We start from the raw sequence: 19,718 nt of genomic DNA, 5'->3' as shown, positions 1-19,718 counted from the left end.
GTTGCTCCGTTTTGCGTGTGAGGGAGGTGAGTTCCCAACCTCACCTCCCGAACACGACCCAAACATGTCCATCATTGAAGGATCACGGCTATTCGAATAGATTGAAACTCAGCAGAGGTTATACAACTTTACCCACGAGATACAATTCTGTGCTGCTAAACAACAAAGAGTAACAAAGTGTTTCCTCTATCTCGCTCTAACGCCGACTTTCCCATGGGCGGTCCTCCCTTCACCTGCTTCACCACACAGGTGAAAGGTACCATGGTACAATCCAAAAACCTATCATCTAGCCACCTGGACCACCGGTGCTAGAGCTAACCATTCTTGGCACACTCGGTACCCATCTTCCATGTGTCACTCCCTCGTGTGCTCCTGATGGCGATTATGTGCGTTAGCGAACAACTAACCGCCATACAACCATCATAAGAGTGCTATAAATAGAGCTCATCTCCCTCACTTGTAACACACACCTCAGGAGCAATTCTCTCTTCTAATTTATATTCTCTATATTTTTTTAAGTAGGAAATAAGCTCAGGATCTTCGATCCTATAATCTTCTCGGAGTTCTGGGTACGTCTATAGTACTCTCTTCTTTGTGTAAGATTATAGTTGAATTAATAGAATTATCTTATTAATTTATTTATACTCATATTTTTTATAATTCTTCATTAAGTATATTTCCTATGAGTAGTATATATTTTATTTATCTGCTTCATCCTAGGCTAGTCGAGCCATGGTACGGTAACGGTCCAATGAACTTTATAGGTTGCTCTAGCTCTAATTTGTTCATCCAAAAGGTAAGAGTCCTAGGGGAGATTGTGATAATGTTTACTAGCATAAACGTTGTGTTTAGGCAAGATAAACATCGTTGGATGTGGATGTATCCCACGGAAAATGAGGTAGGCGGCAGGTGGTGACAGCGCTGTGTTGGCAGATGTTAAATGCCAATTTTATGCCGCCAATACTTGCATAAAACGTAGTTAATAAAGCATCCAACATAGTGGTAGGTTTAATTCTAACATATTCCATTTGGATCCAGGTGATAAACCACCAAAAGTTGAGATGAAATCCAGACTTATGTGAAGCAAGAATTCTATGCATACAAGAGTGGGCCTTAAACTTCATCGAAATATTAGAAAATGGGCCCAACTACATGAGAAATGGATAGGGCAGGCTAAGGGAGAGACATAGGCCAAGTTCTGGGCCTGTTGGGCTAAGCCAGGGTTTGGCCGAACCCCAATCTCAGTGGTTCGTGCTGGGGTTAGGCATGGACACTCCAAATGCTCTCCTGATGGTTGTGGGGGCATTTTCAACAATTCGCATTGTAGTAACCGTCATACCTGCCTATAAAAGGAGTTCATCACTTCCCTTCTCACACACACTCCAAGCTTCAGCTAAATTATAAGAGGCTCTATTCTACTTTACTGTATACTAGAATTAGGGAGAGAGTAGAGTAGAAGAAATCGGAGGAATTTTGGAGTTGTTGGTAATCCTCTCTTATTTCTTATACTTTGTTAATTACTCTACTTTAATAGTAATTAAGATATGCTCGGTGAGAATTAATTCTTGGTTAGTTCCTAAATTAGCGTGCGGGATCATTGATCACTATAGTCCAATAAAATATAGTGGTTGCTTTAGTGTTTAGCTAGCTCTAAAATAGTTATTAATTGCGTAGACATGGAGTCTTGGTAATTAATTTCCGGTGGTTGCTTCGTATCCCATAGTAGATTTGAGGTGGGTGTAGAGGTGGTGATAGCCCTCAATTACACTAAAGTCCTCCTTGCCCGAGTATGCAGCAGAGCGACATCTGGGAGCAGCGAGCTGGCCAGTGCCTGAAGTATCGCCTTAGGATTAAACTGAGCTTTCCGTAGACACTGTTTCTCACTAGTAAATCATCACTATCCTTTGCCTACCTTTGCTTCGTGTCCTAGGATGAACCTGACGAGGTGCTGAGCACACACGTTTCTTATGGAAATCGATACCTTGGAATACTCCCGGGTGAAGTGCTACATCGGTAACTTCCATACGATTGCGGATTTTATCTATGACGTTAAGAAATACCAACAAGCATTTCTAGCGTCGTTGCTGGGGAATGGTTGCTGTTCATCTCCGAACCTTGTCCATCCTCGTATCATTTTTACTTTTCTTTCTTCTACCTTCACCCCTGTCACACCCTAAAAATCCCAAATATATAAATTGTTGTCTAAATTGGAATTATTAGAATTTATTTTAAAAGCCTAGAAGAGAAGATCTAGTTTTAATTAATAAATTCCAATATAAAATGGGGCCAAATAAAATTTCATTAAATACTTTGCTTAATTCTATAATTCCTAGATTTTTCTGGGATTTATTTGAGCTAAGGAAGTATTTTTAATAAATGGAATTGCATTTCATGAATAATTTAAATTGGAAAAGGTTTTAAAGTTCTCTTTTGGCTTTGGGCCGAAAGTCGGCCCAAAACCTTCTCTCTCTCTCCTGGCCCAATCTGGCCCGCAGCCGAGCCGCCCGCTCGCGCGCGCGCGTCCGCCCGCCCACCTGTCAGGGCCGTCGTCTTCCTCGCGCCGTCGCCCGGCCGAACCCTAGCCGAGCCGCGCCGCCGTCTCCTTCCAAATCCGGCCGCCCCTTTCCGTTTCCGATGAAATTAGTAGAGGGGAAATGATCTTCGGGATCTTCTCTACCTTTTTCCTTTTGGAATCGATCGCCAATTCAGTTTGGAAATCCGTGGATTCGAGTTCGATTCGGATCGATCTCTCTCCTCCGAACCCTAGATTTTCCTTCGCGTCGCCGGTCGCCGTGGGCCTTCGCCGCCGCCTCCTTGCCCCTTTAAAAGGACCCCCAAGCCCGCCGCTACCTGCCGCCACCCTCGCCTTCGCCTCTCGTCGCCAGTAGAGCCCTAGCGCCGTGTAGCCTAGCGTCGCCGTCGCCGCCGTTCGTCCAGCCGTGCACCGCCGCTGCTCCGGTCGTTGTCGTCGCTCGGGAAGGCCGCCGTCGTGATCACCAAGCCATCGCTGACCTTGTCCGCCCCTCCGTCGTCGCCGTAGGCCGCCGGAACACCGTCGCCGTCGTCAAGCCGAAGGTCGCCGCCGCTTCTTCCTCGACGCCGTCGCCGTCCGTTGATCTTCCGCCGTCGTTTTGGTCACCGGTGAGTTCGCCGCGTCGCCCTCTACGTGTTGGTGTCCTCCGTTCGCATCATCGTGCCATCGTTCGCCGGCGAGCTTGCACGCCTGAGCCGCCGCCGGTGGTGACGTCACCGCTGACGTCATCGTCGTCGTTTCCCGTGGCCTGGTCGTGGACCGATGGATCTTGGCCGTCCCTTTTGGATGAATCGATCTCGGCCGTTCGTTTCCGTGATCCGCCGCCGTGCACCCGGTTCACCGCGAACCCTAGCCACTGACGCAATAATTCCCTTTTCCTTTTCAAAAATAATTCGTTATTGCGTCATAATTCAATTAAAACCCATATAAGTGTTTTAATCCGATTTAATCTTTAAAAATTCATAACTAATTCATTTTAGCTCGGATTTAGTTGGTTCAAGTCTCTAAATTTTTCTAAAATTGAGATCTACATGTTAAAAATATCCACATGTACTGTTCATGCTTTTTTATGTGTTGTTTTGGTGTTTTGCTCCTTTCTGTTTAGATTCCGATGTTTCCGGAGAGTCCGTTTTTGCAGGAGAAGAATTTGAAGAGTTCCAAGGCCAGCAAGGCAAGTCACACAGATCCCAAACAACCCTTTGAGCATGTTGATCCCGTTTAAAGCTATTGTTTCTATCCAACTATTGCATTTATTTTCGAATGTCATTGGGTGGAATTAACCTACTGTTTGTTATAGCCCTTTTGTTCTTGATTACTTTATTCCTTGATACCTTGGGTTATTATAACTTGACTAGTTGGGCTTTATATATTGGTTCAGCTATATATTAGATATGATTGCTTAGCCATGCTTAGAAACATTAGCACACTATTGGGATAACTTATAAATCACTATTATTTAATGATGGCTTAATGATAGTTCACGATGGTCAATTGTGATTGGTTAATTAATTAAATTGCCAACTAAAACTTGATAATGGTGGGTTGTGAGCACATGGTTTTGATGGTCGTGCTCATGACAATTAAGGACCGGTTCACGAGTTTCGGTTGTGAAACATTAACCGTGCCAACCACAAGCCAGCGTGGGCAACGGCTTTACCTTTTGTATAGCATGGTTCATTGCGGAGCACCAGACTAAGAAGTGGCGGAGATAAGCCCACGGGGGTCGCTGGGGAGTCCATGCCTTGTTTATAAGGGGGTGATTATGATCCAGGAACGGTGCGCTGTGGTGGATTGTATTGTGCGAGGGGTACTGTCACAGCTCCTTTCTGAGGTACCATGGTGGTATTGAGGCGCATGGTGACATGTTGTGGGGCTGTGTCTTGTGGGTACAGTGGTACACCTCTGGCCAGAGTAAAACTATTCGAATAGCCGTGCCCGCGGTTATGGACGGGTCTAACAATGTCTTTCGTGATTAGTTTCACACTTCTCACCATAATAAAAGATGCTATAACTGGTAATAATTTGATTAGCTCCTGGTTTAGAATGGTATATTCCTGGTTTGGAGATAGAACTGTGCAGCCGGGATGGTTGTTCAGAATGGTTGGGCCTATGCAATAGGGTATGTTGTATAGCGTTGGATTAATATTGTTTAATTATTACTTAACTGTTTTATTAAATTCTGAAATGTTCATTAAATGTTGTTTATGCAAATGAAACCCTACTATGCCATCCATTGTTATCCTGTGCAGTTGCATATTTGCTGCGTGGCTTACTGAGTATGTCATATACTCACCTTGCAATCATTCATCAGAGGAGGAGTTCTACAGTGATGCTGATGGTGTGGAGGATTAGGTGTAGCCCTGGTCACGCTGCCTGTGGAGTGGAGTCGTCTGCGCCGTTTATCTTATTTTTCCGCTGCTTAGATCTTTATTGATTGAGAGGAACTATCTACCTCTGTAATGACATTTTATTCGCTTATTAATTAGAGTAATAATTGTACTCTATTATCAATTTGTTATTGTGTGCCTCGGCTGATTCCTGGACGAGGGTTCACACACATGTAAGCGTTTGGAATTTTGGATAGAAATTCCGGGCGTGACAACCCCTGCTATCCCCGAGAAGTACTTCTGTAAAACTCCTCAACTATGGAGCCACAATCTATCTTTCAACTATCTACTCCGTGGGGCAAATCCAATGAGCCACCTCCTTTATCGGGGCCAATTTTTACAACTGGCTACAAAATTCTCCCCGAATTAATAAGTATGGTCAAGGAAAAACCTTTCCCTGGTCTCAACCAGGAAAATCATTTCCATCATCTGCGGGAATTTGAGCAGCTTTGCTCATGCCTTAAGATTCGAGGCATGAAGCAAGAAACTATGCGGTGGAAATTGTTTCCGTTCTCTCTACATGAGAGAGCAAAACAATGGTACACTGCTACCGTTGGGTATGTAACCGGTGACTGGGAGAAATTGCGAGACAGGTTCTGCCTCGCCTTTTTTCCAATAACCCATATTACTACTCTTTGGGTGGAAATTCTCAGTTTCCAGCAGATAAATAAAGAATCGATCGGTGCAGCCTGGTCCAGATTCACTAATTTAGTGTAGTCTGGTCCAACCTTATCCATACCTGATTATGTGCTATTGTAGCATTTTCACGCAGGTTTAGATAAGGAGTCTGCATTCTATCTAGACATCACTACCGGAGGATCATTCATGCCCAAAACTCCATCAGAAGGAAAAGTAATTCTAGATTGGATTCTAGAAAATACTTTTCTTCATGGATCAATGTAATGAACCCTTCCCAGAGGCGTCAGTGTCTAGGATTGAGGAACCTGTTGGCGGCTATTAAATGCCAATTTTAAGCCGACAATACCTGCGTAAATCAAGGAAATAAAACATCCAACATAGTGATAGGGTTTGATTCTGACATATTCCGCAAGTGTTGGTGTATATTTGAATGCAGGTAATAAACCGCCACAGTTGGATGAAAATCAGACTTAAGTGGAGATGAAGTCCTATCCATACAAAGAGTAGGCCAGAACCTATATTGAAATATGCTTAAATGGGCCTTCCACTTGCAGAAATGGATAGAAGAGGAGGAGGAGATGCAACAGGCCGAAGTGTGGGCCTGTTGGGCCAGGCCTGGGTTCGACCGAAACATGGGTTTGGCTGAACCACTCCCTCAGCCATCCGATTCAGGGTTTAGCAAGGACGGTCTGGATGTGCTCTTGAATGGCGGTTAGAGGGCAGAATGGACTTTTCGCGTTTAATAACCGTCATACCTACCCTATATAAAGACTTCACTTCACTCACTTCAAGACACACTCCAAGCTTGAGCTGAATTATAAGAGACTCTATTGTACTTTATTGTATACTAGATTAGGGAGAGAGTAGAGTAGAAAAAGTCGGAGGAGTTCCGGAGCTGTTGGTAATCCTCTTCTTATTTCTTTTGCTCTGTTAATTACTCTGGTTATAATAGAAATATGTTTTGAGTAATTTAGCTTTGCTTGGTGAGAATTATCTCTTGGTTAGTTCCTAATCAGCGTGCAGGATCATCGTTCACTATAATTCAGTAAAATATAGTGATTGCTTTAGTGTGTAGCTAACATTAAAGTAAGTAATTAACTGCTTAGACACGGTGTCTAGGTAGTTGATTCCTGGTGTTTACTCCGCATCCCACAGTAGGTGTGAGGTGGGTGTAGAGGTGGTGATAGCCCTCGAGATCACTAAAGTCCTCCCTTTCCGGGCGTGTAATAGAGCGGTATCTGGGAGCAACGAGCTCGCCAATGCCCGAAGTATCGCGTTAGGATTGCAGTTAAGAAATACCAAAGCATTTATGGCGCCGTTGCCGGGGAACATTTGTTGTCTATCTCCGAACCTTATTCATCCTCGTATCCTTTTTATTTTTCTTTCTTCTACCTTCACCCCTGCTATCCTAGAGAAGAATTCTACTAAAACCTTCTCGACCGGTGGAGCCATCATCAATTTTCCAACTATCTGCTCCACAGGGCGAATCTTACGAGCCACCTCCTTCATCGGAGCCAATTTATACAACTGGCTATGAGATTCGTCCCGAATTAATAAGCATGGTTAAGGAAAATCCTTTTTCTAGTCTCGACCAGGAGAATCCTTACCATCATCTGCGGGAATTTGAACAGCTATGTTGGTGCCTTAAGATTCGAGGCATGAAGCAAAATACTGTTTGGTGGAAATTGTTTTCGTTTTCTTTTCACGAGAGAGCAAAACAATGGTACACATTGTAACATCCTGAAAATTTATAATTTTCTAATTGTGCATCATGCCGGTTCTTATGTTATTATTAACATCTTAAACCTAGAATATTATAATTAGAGAGACCTCCTAAAACTAACTCAAAACCTCTCCTTTTATTTAATTTCTTTTTGTGGTTTTCATTTAAAACCATCTTGGGTTATTTCTCGATTTGATTTAATACTTTCCTCCAACCATGATTTCCTTTGTTTAAATTTAGTTCGAAAACCCTTTCTATTGTTATGAATTGTGGTCCAAGAAAATCCTTTAACCTAAACCATCATAATTCCAATTAGTATTGGGATTAATTCTCGATCTACCCTTTGATTCCAAATATATCCTTAGTTCCTTTTCCAAATTTCAAATATCTAAGTTCCCCCCTTTGATCTAGCCATCATTAATCTCTATGACTTGATTTCCTATTCGGCACAAGAATAGCAATATTACAAATATTGTGAATGATTGCTCTTGTGCTAAGAAAGTAGATTATATCCTTGTTATCTAAATTTCCTTTTAACATCAAACAATTCCTTGAAACCCATGCCATACATTTTGAGAGCTAAAAATCCTATTTATCTTCCACTATTTATTTCCCCTCCTCTCATTTGAGTGCATCAAATAAATTCCATTCTATCCCTCAAAATATTGCACTCAAACTAGAAAACATCCTTTTTGGGAATTATCTTTAAATATAATTTCCTTCCGAAATTTCCTATTCAAATTCCTCTAAATCAATTATCTAAATCTCTAGGAAATTAGACTTCCTTCCTTTTTGTTTTTGGGCCGAATTCTCTTTCTTTCCTGCTTGGCCCAGGTCGGCCCAACCGAGCCACCGCCCCCTCCCTTCCCTGTGGGCGTGTGCACCGCCCACAGCGCCACCGCCGTTCACAGCGCCACCGCCGCCCACGGCATGCGCGCCGCCGCCGCCAACTTGCGCCGACACCGACGTCGTGCCGTGTTCGCCCTCCTCCGCCGCCCAACATTCCCGAAGTCGCCGCGTGTGCACGCCGTCATGGCCGGCCAATGGAGTAGCGAAGCCGGCGCCGTTTTCTTCTCTTCCACTCCACCGGCGCCGTATTCCCCTTCGCCTTCTCCTCCGAAACCGCCATTAATCACCGCCCCTCGTCGCCTATACATAGCCGGCGAGCTCATCCCATTTCTTCCACATCCGAGCTCAAGCTCTTCTTCTCTCTCTCCTCCCCATGCCGGCCGTCGGCCGATCTCCCTCGTCGGAGCATTGCCGACCAAGCCCTCGCGCCAATACCTTCGCCTCGACGAGGCAAATCCATTCCCTAACCTTCCCCTTCCTTTCCCCTTCCGAGATTAGCCACCACCGTTACTTCCCAAACCGGCCGGGGCAAGCTTTTGGCCATCGCCGTTCCGGCCATCTCCCTTTTCCCCTTGGCTAGCCACCACCCTCCCCGGATGCGCGTCGCTCGGGAACACATTCCGCCACCGACGTCGCCGCCCCCCAACCACCAGATCCCTGGCGCCCCTCCTCCCCCACCTCTCGTTTGCTCGGCTGGAAGAGAAGAGGAAGACGACGGGAGGAAGAAGGAAAAGAAAAAGAAAAGGATAGGCTGACAGGTGGGCCCATGAACAGTGCACTTTCATCTTTTCTAGATTTAATTCAAAACCCAATCTTTAGAAGCCCATATCTCCTAAACCGTAGATCCGATTCCGATGAAACCTGGACCTAAATTCATATAAATTCAAAATCTACATTTTGATACCAAATTTGATATTTTAAGATTTTATTTGAATTTCCTTAATTTATTCAAATACCATTTGAATAAATATTTGATTTAAACTTATAATTGAAACTTATATTTACCTTTCAAATATTTCCTTTTACTTTCAAATTACCCTTAGTCACTAAACAACGACCGTTTGGAACTTTACGCCTTCCATGGGGATGTTCGCGCAGTCTACTGACCCCGACGTCGAACTGTTGGTTGTAAAGTCCGACAAAACCCAAACCTAAGGTTGAAATGCTGCTCCTGGCACCTTACGCCTTAACGCATATAACAGTCGGTGCTTCGCTATTCCCTCGACCTCCACAACACACCACACAGTTCGCTCTTGAACTCTGTGTGATCCTAGCCGCTCCGCCGCCACTCAAGGTTGTCAGAGTAACATTTCCTACACAAACTTCCTATTCCTCTAACCGTCATGCTGTTTGTTGACACCGGCTAGAGAAGACACCAAATCTAGTCGTTATGCTGCTCAACACTAGCATCGACTAGCACACAACCAAACCCTAGCCGATACTTTCTTAGTTAAATTCCAGTCATCATCTCAATTCCATACCTACCTATCCACCATACTCTCAGCCACCTATTCTCTTCACCCACCAAAACCTATACATAAAATATAAAGCCTAGCCGATATATTGCCCTATCCACAATCGGCTTAATATAACCAAACTCTAGGTATTATACTACCTAAACCTACCACTAGCCATATACCAGCTGAACCAGTTCAATTATCCAATATACATCCTATCCTTTCAACCAAGCCTTCACATAAAATATAAGCAACCTTAGTTACTTGATCCCCTCTCCACCTTAGCTTCCAACCCTTTAGAATCCTATACCCTTTAAAAGAGATAGGCTGTACCCTAAACCCTAGCCCTCATAACCGTTTATCGCTTTCTTGCTATTTTATGGCTTTTATTGAATTCGGTTCTTCCTCTTCTTCAGTAGAGTCTATTATATTTAGATGGCAACCTGTGGTATTTCGAGCATCAGATAATCAGGTTGCCTATCTCGGATTTATTTGCCTTTCTTCCTCTATATTCTTTACTTTCTGCAAGTAAACCTAGCTCTACATAAATATTACCATTTCATGCATTCATTGTTGATTAATATAATAGCTTGCTGAGTACGTTGTACTCACCCTTGCCTCAACCCCCTTTTAAGAGTCAATTTGGAGTTTTGCCGAAGCCGGGAGTTCAATCACATAAGTTAGTTTCCTTTAAACCTAATCCTCAAGTCTAGTATAGTTAGATGGTTTAATTCTATAGCAAAACAGCAGAGTTGGGTCATCGTATAGCTTCTGCTGTAATAGTTAGCCACAAACTTGTAAATGTCCTATTATTTTATATAAAGAAATCTCCTTTGGAGCCTTGTCAAAATGTATGCAATGAAGATCCAGGTTGTTGAACCTATATCAATCTACTGATCCAGGGCTTGATACAGTCTAAACATGTTGGTTACCGAATCATTAGTTTTGGGACCCGACACACATCTACCATCGGATGTGTGAACGGTGACTAGGAAAAGCTGCGAGACAGATTATGCTTTGCCTTCTTTCCGGTAACCCATGTCACTACTCTGCGGATAGAAATTCTGAGTTTCCAGCAGATAAATAAAGAATCAATTGGTGCAGCCTGGTCCAGATTCACTAACCTAGTACAATCTGGCCCAACCTTGTCTATACCCGACCATGTGCTGCTGCCACATTTTCATTCAGGACTAGACAAAGAGTCTGCATTCTATCTAGACGTTACTGCCGGAGGATCATTTATGCATAAAACTCCAATTGAAGGAAAGGTGATTCTAGATTGAATTCTAGAAAACACCTCCTTCATGGACCAATATAATGAGCCCCTCCCCGAGGCATCAGTGTCTAGAATAGAGGAACCTCCGGTTCTCGAATCCGAGCCCGAAGTTTCTACTTCTCTTGTTTCGACCAGAGAACTTCCTCCTAAGCCATCACTCGTTGAGACCGAGGAAATTCAAACTCCGGGCTGTGCTATCTTGTTCAGGGATGGATTTGATGAAGATTACGGGAACACCCTAAACTACTTCAGTAAGAGAAAACCACCAGTTCCCTTAGCACCTCCTGATCCGATAGAGTTCCAGTTTCTTAAGGAAACAGTTCGGGAGTTGACCTCTATTATGAGTGACGAATGGCTAAAGGATGCTGAGCTTTCTTCCGAAGAAATTCGGATAAATACCGCTCCTCGGCTCATTCCTTGTCACTTAGAGGGGAACGATGTTGGGATTCTCTACAGCCCAACAGTCAGTGTCAATATTGTCTCAAAATCCTTTGTGTTTGCATACCTGAGTAATAAGACAATTACACAGACTGACAAATTCTTCAAGCAACCCAATGGGAGCATTATTGAAGAATTTGGGGTTGTCCAAGATGTGCCGGTCATTCATGACGGCAAGGAGGCAATCCTGGATTTCCACGTTTTTGAAGTCCGGGATTTTGATGTCCTAATCGGGTACCATTTGAGCAGTCAAGGTTTGCCTTGACTGACTCCCTGCCCGAAGAAGAGTATGCAGAGGAAGTAGCAGCTATTCTACCATCCAAGTCTCCTGAATCACTCCTCGACGATGATGTCCCTGACTTTGTCGTAGAAGAAGATGACTCTGGAGAAACTCTTGATCTTCCTACTCTAGAAGCGCAGCCGTGACCTCCGCTTGAGCTCAAACCCCCTTCCTCAAGGGCTACGCTATGCTTTTCTACATGGCGACAAGGAAGCTCCCGTTGTCATTAGTGACAAGCTTTCTAAGGACGAAATCAATCGTCTTCTAGCCATGTTGGAAAAACATCGCTCTGTTCTTGGCTACTCCCTTCAAGATCTCAAGGGAATTAATCCCGCTCTTTGCACACATCGCATTCCTATTGAGCCTGAGAGTTCGCCCTCCAGGGAACCTCAACGACGGCTTAATAATGAGATGCGTGAAGTTGTGAAGAAGGAGATCCTGAAACTCCTGCACGCTGGGATTGTCTATCCCGTGCCGTACAGTGGGTGGGTTATTCCAGTGCAAGTAGTACCTAAGAAAGGAGGAATGACGGTCGTTGCAAATGCCACCAATGAGCTAATCCCTCAACGTATCGCCACGGGATAGAGGATATGTGTTGTCGAATGGACAACTATGCCACGTCGAAAGGCGTGGTTCTCTCAACAACAGTTGGAATGTAAAAGCAATTGTATTGATTCGTAAAATTTTTTGGGGATCCCCCCATTACATGGCCCTAGAGGTCTATTTATAGCCTTAGCACAAGCTTGCACCTTCTAAGGTTTAGGGTTACAGGGGATTTTACATGGTTGCCCTTATGAAAGGGACATTTACATGGGTACGCAGTGTCATTTGCACATATGGGCCTTTAATGGGCTGATAGGCTGGGCTTGGTCTATGGCGATCGGGCCTAAAAGGCCGGGGGCGGCCTGTTGGGCCTCCTTGATGCCGAACTCGTCATGGCGAAGTCTTTGTAGTTCGCCCGAGATGCCTTTACTTTCGGAGTACCGACGCGGCTTTCCAGCCTTCGCCATCTTCGCTTATGGCTTTCGCCATAGGGCTTCGCCAGAATGGTCTTGACGTCTTTGGCTTGAATCCTTGCTGGTACTATGGTTTCGGCAGGTCCGGCCGAAAGGCTTCATGGCATGCCTCCAACAAGCCCCTCACGGGCAAGGGTGAGAAAGGAGCTTCGCCGGAGACCGTGTAAACTATACGGTATGGCATGAGGTGCCCCCTTTCGGCCGATGTTCCTGCTGAAACCTCTTGTTTGACTCCTGCAGAAAGAAAATAAATATGAACACTGGCGTTCGCCTTTCGAGAATGGCGAAGCTGTATATGACACTGGGTGAGTATATTTTGCCAAGTTTGTTTGCTTTGCGCGATTCTTGACTTGTTTTTTTTCCTTTCCCCTTTTCCCTATTGTTTTAGCGGGGATTTCGCCGAAAGTCATGCGTTCGACCACCTTTCGGGGATTGGCGAGAAGATTTGTTGACTTTTCAGCTTTCGACTTCCGTTTTCGACTCGTAGCATTTTGCGCTGGGAAAAACGCTTGTGTTTTGCGTAAGTTGAATGTAACGGCATTCGATATCTTTATTTCGAAACAAGCTGTCGCGGTTTCAACGTTCAGCGAGCGATGCTTCAGCCGATTCGTTTCGCCCCCCTGGCGTTTTCGTCGATCAAGCGTTCGCCTTTTATGTAGCTATGTGGTTGTCAAAATAGCGAATTGGAGGCGAAGACATCTTGGTCGAACCTTAGAGGATTACGACCGGTGCCACATCCAGCGTCGCGATGACATTGCCACACTTTGGTTAGACTACAAAATGACTAATCGTCAAGCTGCTATCGCTTGGTGTCGGTGTGTATTTCGCCTCCTTCCCCCCTTAAAGTCGTGTACAGTATAGAAGACGAACCGTGTTTGCCGGACTTAGTAGGGGCGAGGCAAAAATGTCCTGAAACGGATGATGTAATATACTCATAAAATTTTTTGCTCCTTTGTATAACATGTATGTGCTTTTGCCCGATGGAGCTTGTGCGTGTTTTTAAGTTTCTTTTCGCTATCATCGCATTTTGTAACTTGTACGTTCGGAAGGGCGAAGCGTGTCGGCCCCCTTGCGTGTTAGCGAAAGGAATTCACATTGACTTTTCAGCCCTCATCATTCGCTCTCGACTTTTGGCATATGCGTCCAGAAACTCTTAAGTATTTGCATAAGTTGAGTGTAGCGACGATCGGTATGTTTTCCGAAAACGAGCCAGCGGTTTCAACGTTCGGCGAGCTGTGCTTCGGCCGATTCGTATTGACCCCCTAGCGTTTTCGTCGATCAAACATTTGCCTTGGGGTTTTTCCACGAAATATCATACACAAAAAAGGAGAAGACGCCCATGAATTTTGTATGACTGAGCGTCAGTTTGCATAATCCACGTTTTTCCTTCTTCACCACTTAAAAATTTTTTTTGTGTTGATCTAACAACTAGCGATGAAGAAGATGCTCAAGGGGTAGTCCTTCGCCATTGAGGACTGCTTTTGCTGATGAATCGGATGTAAAGACTGAATGCCTTTTGGCGGGCAATGGAATTTATCTGTAACTTGTGCTTTTTGGCAAATAAATGGGGTGTGGTGCGTGTTATGGCTGTTCAGCTCGTACTTTCCCCTTTTTGCCTTTGGCATAGGTATTTTTAGGTACTTTGATCGTTTTGACCGTTGTCGACTTTCGGTCTTTTTAGTACTTCGACCTTTTAACTATTACCGGCTTTCGGTCTTTTCTTTAGTGCTGCTAGGGTTTTGCCGTTTGTCCCTTTCGGCTGCCCCGTTCGTCTGCGGGTGTGCAACCGATGCGAACTTGATTTCAAGTTTTAGCCCCTCGCACATTTTCTTGGACTTCTCGGACTCAAACTGCTTGTTATTGTCGGTAATGAACTCTTTTGGCAAACCGAATCAGCAAAAAATGTTTTTCCGAACGGATTTTTACACTAGTGCCGAAGGTACTACCTTAGCCCATCGAAGGCGGCTTGACACTCAGGTGTCCAATTGAGTTTGCCGGCTCCTCAGAGCATCTTCAAAAATGATAAATCTTTTTCAGATGCTCTTGGGAGCAACTCCTTAACTCATTTTCGCCCCCAGCCCTTATCGCCGTACCTCGCTGGTACTGTGGCGAAGGGTGTGGGTGTGGCGAAAGGCTCTAGAGGCTAGGGTGGCTTCGTAGCCCCCTAGCTTGGAAGCAACTTATTTTCGCCCTCAGCCTTTGACGCCATACCTTATTGGTACTATGGCGAAGGGCGTGGCGTGTGGCGAAACCTCTTCGCCCGCAGCCCTTGACGCCGTACCTTATTGGTACTATGGCGAAGGGCGTGGGTCGGCGAAACCTGTTCGCCCGCAGCCCTTGACTTGACATCGGGTTGAATTGAGGTGCTTCAAGGTGATTGCCGCACATGGATAGAGTCCTGAGAAGGCAATTGTATCTATTAATTAGGATGTTTTATGTAATTTCCTTAGAGATATGCTTGGGCAAAAATCTGCCGCAAAGACTTATGGTATCTTAGAGTTTGTTAGAGATAGTTGTCGTGTCCGTTATGGACATATCTTGTAATTTTCGGGTATAAATAGACCCGAGCCCTATGTAACTTTTAACACACATGTTCAATACAATCTCGGCGCATCGCCACCTTTATGCTTTAGTTTTATTTCGACGAGTTCTTGCTTTCGGGTTGAGCTGCATCGGTTTCGATCTTCAACAAGAGGTAAAACTTGTTATGGCGGCTTGCGTTCTCGGGATTAGTGCTTCCATCTTTATGACACTCTAATCTTGTTTATGTAATTCGTCGAGTTATCATATATCCTACATAATCCTTGGCAATATCGATATCCAACCTACAATCGGCTAATATCCGTCAATAGAAGGCAGCCGATTAGGTTAAATACCGATGTTGACTTAGATTATATAGGATATCTACCACTCCATGACACATCCAACGGCTTGATTGTCTAGATATTGTCCTTCTTTTCATACTTATAGCTGCATCAGTTAAGTTTGATCTTATGAGTCGTGATTAGAATCTCAATCTCTAGCCCGCTTCTTGGTTGCTGATTAGGGTAGTATCGGAGTTTCAGCCGATCTTACCTGATTTAACTACTTTTTATCCTATATGCTTGATTGACATGTTAAATCTGCCATTTACGTTAAGATCTTGCTACATTTAAGTATATTAGGCTGTTGATTAGTATATTCTACTTGCTTTAATATCTTAATATAAGGTGGTATCGGGGTATTAGCCGATACATGCTAGATCTATCTGATCGGCTATGCTATGAATGTATATAGTCTCATTGTTAATATATATTTCGATCTAAGTGATTTATACTGTCTCGGCATGGCGACTGATCTATCCCAATCACTTGATTTAAGTATATATCGATATAAAGATTATATATTGGTAATATATGCAGCCGATCGAGTAGATTCAGTCCTTTCTTATTTATTAATGACTGTCGATCGATGCATATACGACATCAGCTCAAAGATAAATAATATGTCATCGGCACCTAGCCAATCGGCTATCATTTATAGATTTAACTGCGGTTTCTTTGCTTCTATTTCTTGTTGATTACAGGATCAAATCAACTGGCACGCTCATACATTCGAAAGCGAGCTTTGGACCTGCACTGGAGTTAAGCAGATCTCCCAGGCCTCGTGTTTTCCGTCTACAACGCCGTACCTTATTGGCACTATGGCGAAGGGCGTGGCGTGTGGCGAAACCTGTTCGCCCGTAGCCCTTGACGCGGTACCTTATTGGCACTATGGCGATGGGCGTGGGTGGGCAAAACCTGTTCGCCCGCAGCCCTTGACGCCGAACCTTATTGGCACTATGGCGAAGGGCGTGGGTGGAACCTGTTCGCCCACAGCCCTTGACGCCATACCTTATTGGCACTATATCGAAGGGCGTGGGTGGGCGAAACCTGTTCGCCCGTAACCCTTGACGTCATACCTTATTGGTACTATGGCGAAGGGCGTGGGTGGGCGAAACCTGTTTGCCCGCAGCCCTTGACACCATACCTTATTGGCACTATGGTGAAGGGTGTGGGTGGGCGAAACCTGTTCGCCCACAGCCCTTTATGCCGTACCTTTTTGGTACTGTGGCGAAGGGCGTGTGTGTGGCGAAACCTCTTCGCCTGCAGCCCTTGACGCCGTACCTTATTGGTACTTTGGCAAAGGGCTTGGCGTGTGGCGAAAAGGGTCCCATTTCGCCCTTTCGGTATGGGTATCCCCACGGACGGCGCCAGCTATTGTCGAATGGAAAACTATGCCACGTCAAAAGGCGTGGTTCTCTTAACAGTAGTTGGAATGTAAAAGCAATTGTATTGATTCGTAAAATTTTTTAGGGATCCCCCCATTACATGGCTCTAGAGGTCTATCTATAGCCTTAGCACAAGCTTGCACCTTCTAAGGTTTAGGGTTACAGGGGATTTTACATGGTTGCCCTTATGAAAGGGACATTTACATGGGTACGCAGTGTCATTTGCACATATGGGCCTTTAATGGGCTGATAGGCTGGGCCTGGTCTATGGCGAACAGGCCTAAAAAGCCGGGGGCGGCCTGTTAGGCCTCCTTGATGCCGAACTCGTCATGGCGAAGTCTTTGTAGTTCGCCCGAGATGCCTTTAATTTCGGAGTACCGACGCAGCTTTCCAGCCTTTGCCATCTTCGTTTATGGCTTTCGCCATAGGGCTTCGCCTAAATGGTCTTGACGTCTTCGGCTTGAATCCTTGCTGGTACTATGGTTTCGGCAGGTCCGACCGAAGGGCTTCATGGCATGCCTCCAACAATATGTATTGACTACTAGAAACTTAACGAGGCCACAAAGAAGGACCATTTTCCACTACCCTTCATCGATGAAATGTTGGGACGGATAGCATATCACTCCTTCTTCTGTTTCCTTGATGGGTATTCCGGGTATCATTAAATTCCCATTCATCCCGAAGACCAAAGCAAGACCACGTTCACATGCTCGTATGGAACCTATGCTTATCGTAGGATGTCATTTGGACTATGCAACGCTCCCGCCCCTTTTCAGAGGTGTATGATGTCCATCTTTTCAGACATGATCGAAGAAATCGTGGAAGTCTTCATGGATGACTTCTCAGTCTATGGGAAGACCTTCGATCTCTCCAAAATTTGGACAAGTCCTTGCAGCAATGCCAAGAAAAGGACCTGGTATTTAATTGGGACAACTGTCACTTTATGGTCCGCGAAGGGATTGTTCTTGGCCATCGAGTCTCTGAGAGAGGTATCAAAGTTGATCGTGCAAAAATCGAAGTCATAGATCAACTTCCACCTCTCGTCAATATCAAAGGAATCAGTAGCATCCTTGATCACACTGGCTTTTATAGAAGGTTCATCAAGGACTTCTCTACAATCACCAGACCGCTAACAAACTTGTTGGCTAAGGATGCCCCCATTGATTTTAACGATGTGTGCCTTAGATACTTTGAAACTCTAAAAAAGGCTCTCGTTTCCGCGCCAATCATTCAACCTCTTGATTGGACGCTTCCTTTCAAAATAATGTGTGATGCCAACGACTTTGTTGTTGGTGCGGTTTTGGGCCAAACCAAGGATAAAAAGCATCATGCAATCTACTACGCTAGCAAAACTCTAACCGGAGCTCAGTTGAATTATGCAACTACTGAAAAAGAGTTTCTTGCGGTTGTTTTTGCTATCGATAAGTTCATACCTTACTTAGTGGGTGCCAAAGTAATCAATTACACTAATCATGCTGCTCTGAAATACCTGCTCACTAAGAAATATGCTAAGCCACGTCTCTTGAGATGGATCCTCTTACCCCCAAGAATTTGACTTAGAAATTAAGGATAAAAAGAGAGTAGAGAATTATGTAGCAGATCATTTGTCGAGGTTGCAGATCACTAACATGCAGGAACCCTCGATAAATGATTTCCTACGAGACGACATACTAATGGCAGTATGCAACTCCGACCCGTGGTATGCCAAAATCGTCAACTACATGGTTTCTAAGTACGTACCACCAGGAGAGAATCAAAGGAAATTGAAAATGACAGTCATCGCCACATCTGGGATGAGCCATACCTATACTGCGTCTGCTCAGATGGACTCTTAAGGAGATGTGTGCCAATAGAAGAAGGGTTTAAGAAATAGAGAGATGCCACGCAACACCTTATGGTGGGAACTACGGTGCATTCTGCACACAAGCCAAAGGCAAGGAACTACGGTGCCAACAATGTATGAAGATTCGAAGGAATTCGTCAGACGTTGCTAGAGCTGCCAAAGGCAAGGAGGGATCACTACTCGAGATGCGATGCCCCTCACATACAATCTACAAGTAGAAATCTTTGATGTATGGGGCATCAACTTCATGGGACCATTCCCTAAGTCCCAAAACTGCGAGTATATCCTGGTGGCAGTCGACTACGTGTCCAAGTGGGTGGAAGCGATGCCATGCAGAGCTGCAGATGCAAAGCATGCTGAAAGGATGTTCTCGGAGATCATTTTCTCTCACTTTGGGACCCCGAGAATGGTTATAAGCGATGGGGGATCTCATTTCATCGACAAGACCTTTAGAACTCCTGCGCAAGATGGGCGCCAAGCATAACATCACCACACCTTACCATCCTCAGACCAGTGGCAAGGCAGAAACATCAAACAAACAGATCAAGAATATTCTGCAGAAAACGGTCCATGCAATGGGAACAGGATGGAAGGATAAGTTACCCGATGCTCTCTGGGCCATAGTAAAAAAGAACTGACCGGGGGTCGACCCGCTCTGGCCGTTGGTTCACCGGTTCAACGGTCGAACCGCCAGTTTTAATTTATTAATATTATATTTGATTTGCATTATTTTTAATATAGAACCATCACAAATTGGTGAAAATATGAATAAATAAACCAGTATATCTATTATTACATGGTCACAGCATAAAAAAAATAAATGTGGTGTGGTAACATGATAAATTCATCATGTCATACTGCCATAGGAAAAATAAAAACCAGTTCGATACTTAAACACCCGTCACCGGTTCAAGGAAAAACCGGTCGGTTCACCGGTTTTTTACCGGTTCGATTGCAGGGGCGGTCTTTTAGCAGAACCGAGCCGGCAAGGTGGCTGGTTCCCTTTTTTTGGGTCCACCGCTGGTCCG

Source organism: Oryza sativa, chromosome 3 (assembly GCF_034140825.1).
Source record: "Oryza sativa Japonica Group chromosome 3, ASM3414082v1".
Taxonomy (NCBI): Eukaryota; Viridiplantae; Streptophyta; class Magnoliopsida; order Poales; family Poaceae; genus Oryza; species Oryza sativa.
Note: the sequence above shows the minus strand (reverse complement) of the source record.